Source organism: Bufo bufo, chromosome 6 (assembly GCF_905171765.1).
Source record: "Bufo bufo chromosome 6, aBufBuf1.1, whole genome shotgun sequence".
Taxonomy (NCBI): domain Eukaryota; kingdom Metazoa; phylum Chordata; class Amphibia; order Anura; family Bufonidae; genus Bufo; species Bufo bufo.
In genome coordinates, this window is record NC_053394.1 from 122,885,893 (window position 1) to 122,894,306 (window position 8,414).

Below are 8,414 nucleotides of genomic sequence, written 5' to 3' on the forward strand. Positions count from 1 at the left end.
CTTTGAACCTGAGATTTATACTTGCTGGAGGACCTTCAGAATGCTATTGAGCAATATACAGTATTTTGAAATGTATGGCAATGACTTCTCTGTTATTTGGTCAGATTTTTCTAAGGCTCTGATCGCACCTCCATCAGAAATGAAAAGCGCCATGGAAGATAGTGGTACAATATAAGTGAATAATAATAATAATAATAAAATAATGTTTTACCTATGGACAGGGCCGATTCTAGCTATTCTGCTGCCTGAGGCAAAAATGTAATGGCGCCCACTCCAATAAAAAAAAAGTATTAAAGCCAAGTAACTACTAGAGATGGCCTTGCGGTTCGCCCGGCGGTCATTTTGTGGCGAACTTTGCTCGTCCGCGGTTCGCTGAACAGGCGAACATATGGTGATCTACGCCGGCGCCATATTCTTTTACATTGTGAAGAACTTTGACCCATGACACATCCATCAGGTGGTACAGGACAGCGAATTGAGACGTTTCAGCACATGGACATACCCCCTGCCTTATAAATAAACCTGATCTGGCCGCCATTTCAAATTCAGTCTTTTGCCAGTGTAGGGAGAGGTTGCTGTGTGGAGCATGGATAGACTGTTAGAGACTATTTTAAGGACTGGTATAGGTGTGCTATCGATAGGTGTGACTTACTGAGTGGTGTGATTTACTTATAATTAGAGATGTCGCGAACATGAAAATTTTCGTTCGCGAACGGCGAACGCGAATTTCCGCAAATGTTCGCGAACGGGCGAACCAGGCGAACCGCCATAGACTTCAATAGGCAGGCGAATTTTAAAACCCACAGGGACTCTTTCTGGCCACAATAGTGATGGAAAAGTTGTTTCAAGGGGACTAACACCTGGACTGTGGCATGCCGGAGGGGGATCCATGGCAAAACTCGGGTTTTAATCCATAAAGGGCATAAATCACCTAACATTCCTAAATTGTTTGGAATAACGTGCTTTAAAACATCAGGTATGATGTTGTATCGATCAGGTAGTGTAAGGGTTACGCCCGCTTCACAGTGACAGACCAAACTATGACAGACCAAACTCCCCGTTTAACGCACCACAAACAACCGCAAACAGTCCATTTGCACAACCGCAAACTCCCCATTTGCACAAGGTTGGATACCAAGCTAGCCATGTCCCGTTCCTTGTCCTCACTGACATCATTGAAGGTCTCTTCCTCCACCCAGCCACGTACAACACCAAGGGTCCCCGAAAGGTGACAACAAGCCCCCTGGGACGCCTGCTGTGGTTGGTCTTCCACCTCCTCAAAGCCACCTTCCTCCTCTGACTCCTCTTCTTCAGACTCCTCTCTCTGCATTGCCGCAGGTCCAGCAATCGACGACGACAAGGCTGCTTCTGGTGGTGATGGTGACCACAACTCTTCCTCTTCATGCTCATCTACGGCCTGATCCAGCACTCTTCGCAGGGCACGCTCCAGAAAAAACGCATATGGGATGAGGTCGATGATGTTGCCTTGGGTTTGACTGACCAGGTTTGTCACCTCCTCAAAAGGACGCATGATCCTACAGCCATTGTGCATGAGCATTCAGTAACGCGGCCAAAAAATACCCAGCTCCGCAGAGGCTGTCCTTTATTTTTTAAATTAAAAAAAATCTGTTCTTACCAGTTTAATCTCTGTTTTGTCCCCTATCAGGAGCCGGTGTATGGAATAGATTTTTAGGAACCGGGAGATGGAAAAAGATGCTTGGTTGGTCCTCTTACTTCCAATTTGGGGCACTGCGCGTGCGCCGTGCAATGTAGTGTGCTACCAGATATGAGTGGTATGTTAAGTAGTACTATTCCTATCAGTTTAATCCCTGTTACATCCCCTATCAGGGGACGTGAATGGAATAGATTTTAGGAACCGGGAGATGGAAAAAGATGCTTGGTCGATCCTCTTAGGCTACTTTCACACTTGCGTTCGGAGCGGATCCGTCTTGTGTCTGCACAGACAGATCCGCTCCTAAAATGAAAACGATGGTATCCGTTGCACCATATTGTGTCAACTTCAAACGGATCTGTCCCCATTGACTTACATTGTAAGTCTGGACGGATCCGTTTGGCTACGCACTGCCAGACGGACACCCGAACGTTGCAAGCTGCGTTCGGGTGTCCGCCTGCTGAGCGGAACGGAGGCCAAGCGGAGCCAGACTGAGGCATTCACTCAGAATGCATTGGGGCTGTACGGATGCGTTCGGGGCCGCTTGTGAGAGCCTTCAAACGGAATTCACAAGCGGAACCCCGAACGCAAGTGTGAAAGTAGCATTACTTCCAATTTGGGGCACTGCGCGTGCGCCGTGCAATGTACTGTGCCACCCTATATGAGTGTTGTGTTAAGTAGTACTATTCTTTAATCCCTGTTACGTCCCCTATCAGGGGACGTGTATCGAATAGATTTTAGACAACCGCAAAGAGTTGTCAATAGTTGACACACTCATGACATAAATTTTATTCCTCTATGCATCAATCCCGGTGTAGTGATGACTGTGCTCATGCGCACGTTTGGGAGATTGCAGGCGATGGCGGTTTTTCAAAGCCTATGGTCGTACTGAGGTAGTTCAGTGACAGTTAAGTGACCCAGAAAACAATGATTCTGTAGTGTGGGCCCATTGTTGGCCTAGTAGGCTTTAATGATCACAAAGAAAATTTATGTTTTTTCTATGCAAAATTATCCAGCCGATCGCTTTTGGTCTGTTCACAATGAAGCAACGACCTTATCATCTGGGGTGTGCCAACATTGCCATTGCCAACACACTCATAGAGGTGATCGCTTCATTATGATATGCAAGCCCCTTCACCACAACAAGGTAATGATCACGAAGGGGAATTGACACATATATGTGCCTTTTTTTTTGTTTTGTTTTTGCAGCCACAGTGCAGCACCAGAGGCCAGAAAAATTAGGCATGTACACATGCCTGAAAAATTAGGTATTGTTGCAGCCGCTGCTATAGCAGTGGCCGGAAAAATGTATGTTTTCAAGGCAGAAAGTGCACTAAAACATTGCGGCTTGAACCCTAGTTGGTGGCGGAAAAGTCACACAAGTCATCCGGCATGCAGAGATTAAATACAGCAGCGTGTGGACCATTTTTAGACCAAGGCATCTCATCAGGCCTTTTTTAGTCAAATGTATCGCCCACTCTCAGTCCCTTCGGGATCCATGCCTCATTCATCCTAATAAAAGTGAGGTAATCTAGACTTTTTTGACCTAGGCGAATTCTCTTTTCAGTGACAATACCTCCTGCTGCACTGAAGGTCCTTTCTGACAGGACAATTGAAGCGGGGCAGGCCAGAAGATCTATCGCAAATTGGGATAACTCAGGCCACAGGTCAAGCCTGCACACCCAGTAGTCAAGGGGTTCTTCGCTCCTCAGAGTGTCGATATCTGCAGTTAAGGCGAGGTAGTCTGCTACCTGTTGGTCGAGTCGTTCTCTGAGGGTGGACCCCGAAGGGCTGTGGTGATGCGTAGGACTTAAAAAGCTCCGCATGTCCTCCATCAACAACACGTCTGTAAAGCGTCCTGTCCTTGCCGGCGTGGTCGTGGTAGGAGGAGGATTACTTTCACCTCGTCCCCTGTTAGATTCCCATTGTGCTGTGACATCACCCTTATACGCTGTGTAAAGCATACTTTTTAACTTGTTTTGGAACTGCTGCATCCTTTCCGACTTCCGGTAATTTGGTAACATTTCAGCCACTTTCTGCTTATACCGGGGGTCTAGTAGCGTGGCCACCCAGTACAGGTCGTTCTCCTTCAGCCTTTTTTATACGAGGGTCCCTCAACAGGCATGACAGCATGAAAGACCCCATTTGCACAAGGTTGGATGCCGAGCTACTCATGTCCCGTTCCTCGTCCTCACTGATCTCACTGAAGGTCTGTTCTTCCCCCCAGCCACTTACAACACCACGGGTACCAGATAGGTGACAACGAGCACCCTGGGATGCCTGCTGTGGTTGGTCTTCCTCCTCCTCAAAGCCACATTCCTCCTCTGACTCCTCTTCTTCAGACTCCTCTTCCACTATTGCCGCAGGTCCAGCAAGCGATGCTGATAAGGCTGTTTCTGGTGGGGATGGTGACCACAACTCTTCCTCTTCACGCTCATCTACGGCCTGATCCAGCACTCTTCGCAGGGCACGCTCCAGGAAGAAAACAAATGGGATGATGTCGCTGATGGTGCCTTCGGTGCGACTCACTAGGTTTGTCACCTCCTCAAAAGGACGCATGAGCCTACAGGCATTACGCTTGAGCGTCCAGTAACGTGGCAAAAAAATACCCAGCTCCACAGAGGCTTTCCTAGCACCCCGGTCATACAAATACTCGTTGACGGCTTTTTCTTGTTGGAGCAGGCGGTCGAACATTAGGAGTGTTGAATTCCAACGTGTCGGGCTGTCGCAAATCAAGCGCCTCACTGGCATGTTGTTTCGCCGCTGAATATCTGAAAAGTGCGCCATGGCCGTGTAGGAACGCCTAAAATGGCCACACACCTTCCTGGCCTGCTTGAGGACATCCTGTAAGCCTGGGTACTTATGCACAAAGCGTTGTACGATCAGATTCAACACATGTGCCATGCACGGCACATGTGTCAACTGGCACATGTGTCAACTTGCACAAATTCAATGCCGCCAACAAATTGCTTCCGTTGTCACACACCACTTTGCCGATCTCCAGTTGGTGCGGAGTCAGCCACTGATCCACCTGTGCGTTCAGGGCGGACAGGAGTGCTGGTCCGGTGTAACTCTCTGCTTTCAGGCAAGTCAACCTTAAGACGGCGTGACACTGTCGTATCCGGGATGTGGAATAGCCCCTGGGGAGCTGGGGGGGTGCAGTTGATGTGGAGCAAGACGCAGCAGCAGAAGAGGACTTAGCCGAGGAGGTTAGCGAAGAGGATGGAGTAGGAGGATTAGAGGAGGTGGCAGCAGGCCTGCCTGCAAGTCGTGGCGGTGTCACCAACTCCTCTGCAGAGCCACGCATTCCATGCTTGGCAGCCGTCAGCAGGTTTACCCAATGCGCAGTGTACGTGATATACCTGCCCTAACCGTGCTTTTCAGACCAGGTATCAGTGGTCAGATGGACCCTTGCCCCAACACTGTGTGCCAGACATGCCATGACTTCCTTTTCCACAATAGAGTACAGGTTGGGGATTGCCTTTTGTGAAAAGAAATTTCGGCCGGGTACCTTCCACTGTGGTGTCCCAATAGCTGCAAATTTTTTGAAGGCCTCAGATTCCACCAGCTTGTATAGTAAAAGCTGGCTAAGAGTTCCGACAAGCCAGCTGTCAGACGCCGGGCAAGGGGGTGACTCTGTGACATAGGCTTCTTACGCTCAAATATTTCCTTGACAGACACCTGACTGTGGGCAGATGAGCAGGAACTGCTCATGGTGAGAGGCGGAGTGGCGGATGGTTGAGAGGGGGCAAAGAGGACAGCAGTGGTTGACATGGCTGAAGATGCTGGACCAGGAGGAGGATCAGGCTTTGAGTTTGTGTGCTGCTTGTACTCATCATCATGTGTTGATCCCATAGGCGTTTGTGATGTGAGATCATGTGCCTTCGCAAAGCAGTTGTACCTAGGTTGGTGTTGGACTTCCCACGACTCAGTTTCTTTTGGCACAGGTTGCAAATGGAATCGCTGTTATCAGAGGCAGACACACAAAAAAAATGCTACACTGCTGAGCTTTGCAATGACGGCACTCTGGTGGTGGCAACAGCATGCGTTGATTGGCGTGCTGTCTGGCTGACCCCGGGTGTCCTCCTCCTCTCTGTCTCCCCATCTGAACTTTCCCCCTATTCTTCTTCTCTTTGAGTGGGCACCCACATGACATCCACGGACACATTGTCATCATCAACCGCTTCACTTGTATCTGACAACTCAGCAAAGGAAGCAGCAGAGGGTACAACATCATCATCATCACACCGTACGTCCATGTGTGTAATGCTGCCTGACTGAGACATATCCCTGTTATCTACATCCTCTGGCAATAATGGTTGCGCATCACTCATTTCTTCCAACTGATGTGTAAATAACTCCTCTGACAGATCAAGTGAAGCAGCTGTGGTGCTAGTGTTGTGGTGGCGGCAGGCGGGCGAGTGGTAACTTGAGAGGTGCCCGAAGCTGAGCTGGAGGAGGATAGTGCGTCAAGATTCCGAGCGGAAGCTGTAGAAGATTGGGTGTCCTGTGTTAGCCAGTCAACTATGTCCTCATGCAGCGTACTCAAGTTAGGTTTAGAAATGTTCCTGGGTGTTGTAGTGCAATAGACACTAACCTGAGACGGCTGACTCTCTGCAAGGGCAGGTGATGATGAGAAATGTTCGTGACGCCAGTGCCAATTAAACGGTGGCACGCCGTTTGCTGATAGCAGGAATAACTGAGGAACCACGTGATGTTAAAGCAGAACTCAAACTTTAGTAGTCATCATATAGGGACATTGACGGAAACGCAGTTCCTTTGCAGACAGTTGATTTTCAATACAGTTGATGCAGGCAATATATGTATAGCAAGGTGACTTCAGAGTGTTAAACACAGGACTTGCAGTACAGGCAGCTTGCACTCTATTCCTGACTGATCCTGGAACATAGAAAATCTTCACCAAGGCCCAATACCCTAGCTCTGGCGTATATCCTTGGTTTTATCTTTATCAAGTACCTCCTCTGTTGTCTTGAGTACCTCTTGCTTTTCTGAGCTTTGCCTCTGTCTCTCTCTCAGCTTCCTCAGGCTCTTTAACTGCGGTATTCCTGTTACTGCATATGGGAACTCAGGAGGGGAACCTTCTCCTTGGATCTGGAACCCGGTTACAGGGACTGCAATACCCTCTCCTGGTCTACAGGCTTCAGGCCTGGACTAGACTCTGACATGGTCTAGTCTCCAACTCCAGACTCCAACTACAACTCTAGACTCCCACTTTAGACTGACTTTCCTTTCCCTGACTGGGCCTTATATAAACTAGGGCTCCCTAGCTCCCTCTAGTGACTAAGAGCTGGAATGACACCCCTAGCAGGCCTGTACATGCAAGTTTCACAGTAACAGGGAAATACATAGCATTACATTACATTACATTTTATAAAGATGACTTATACCAACTTCCCCATAAATAAGGGGGACACGACAGCACAACAAGTGACCCTTTTGTAGTGACGGGACTTACAGTCAAACTTTTCGAGTTCAGGGTACGTGGCCTCTGAACACTGGGCATTATTCTAGGGCCAAAGGAAATCACAGCACCACGACCACGACGGCCCCTGCGGGGTGGCCTGCCTCTGCCTGTCAAGCTACTGTGACACCAGATATGAGTGGTGCAACTGGGCACTGGCGTCTGGAAGTAGTGGGCACAGTACATGCTGTAGGCCTGACACACACCCCTACAGGCAACTGCAATTATATTACAGTGAAAAAAAAAAAAATTATATATTTTTTTAATGTAATCTACTGTGACACCAGATATGAGTGGTGCAACTGGGCACTGGCGTATGGCAGTAGTGGGCACAGTACACGCTGTATGCCTGACACACACGCTTGCAGGAAACTGTAATTATATTACAGTGAAAATTTTTTTTTTTTATTTAAATGCAAGCTACTGTGACACCAGATATGAGTGGTGCAACTGGGCACTGGCAGTAGTGGGCACAGTACATGCTGTAGGCCTGACACACACGCTTGCAGGCAACTGCAATTATATTACAGTGAAAAATTATTTTTTTTTTTTTTTTTAATGCAAGCTACTGTGACACCAGATATGAGTGGTGCAACTGGACACTGGCAGTAGTGGGCACAGTGCACAGTACACGCTGTAGGCCTGACACACACGCTTGCAGGCAACTGCAATTATATTACAGCAAAAAATATATATATATTTTTTTAAATGCAAGCTACTGTGACACCAGATATGAGTGGTGGCACTGGGCACTGGCAGTAGTGGGCACAGTATACTCTGTGGGCCTGACACACACGCTGGCAGGCAACTGCAAATAGATTACAGAGAAACAAAAAAAAAAAAAGCAGACTGATGTACTAGCCCTAAAAAGGGCTTTTTGGGGTGCTGTCAGGACACTGTCGTTACAGCAGATCAGATGAGTCTTTCAGGACTGGAGTGGACATTTTCCTATTAAATCAGCAGCAGCTGCACTGTCCCTCCTCTCACTAAGGCCTCTTTCACACTACAGTATGTCCATTTCAGTGTTTTGCGTTCCGTTTTTCACGGATCCGTTTTTCAGTTTTTTTGTTTCCGTTGTGTTTCCGTTTCGGTTCCGTTTTTCCGTTCCGTTTTTCCGTATGGCATATACAATATACAGTAATTACATAGAGAAAATTGGGCTGGGCATAACATTTTCAATAGATGGTTCAAAAAAAAACGGAACGGAAACGGAAGACATACGGATGCATTTCCGTATGTGTTCCGTTTTTTTTGCAGACC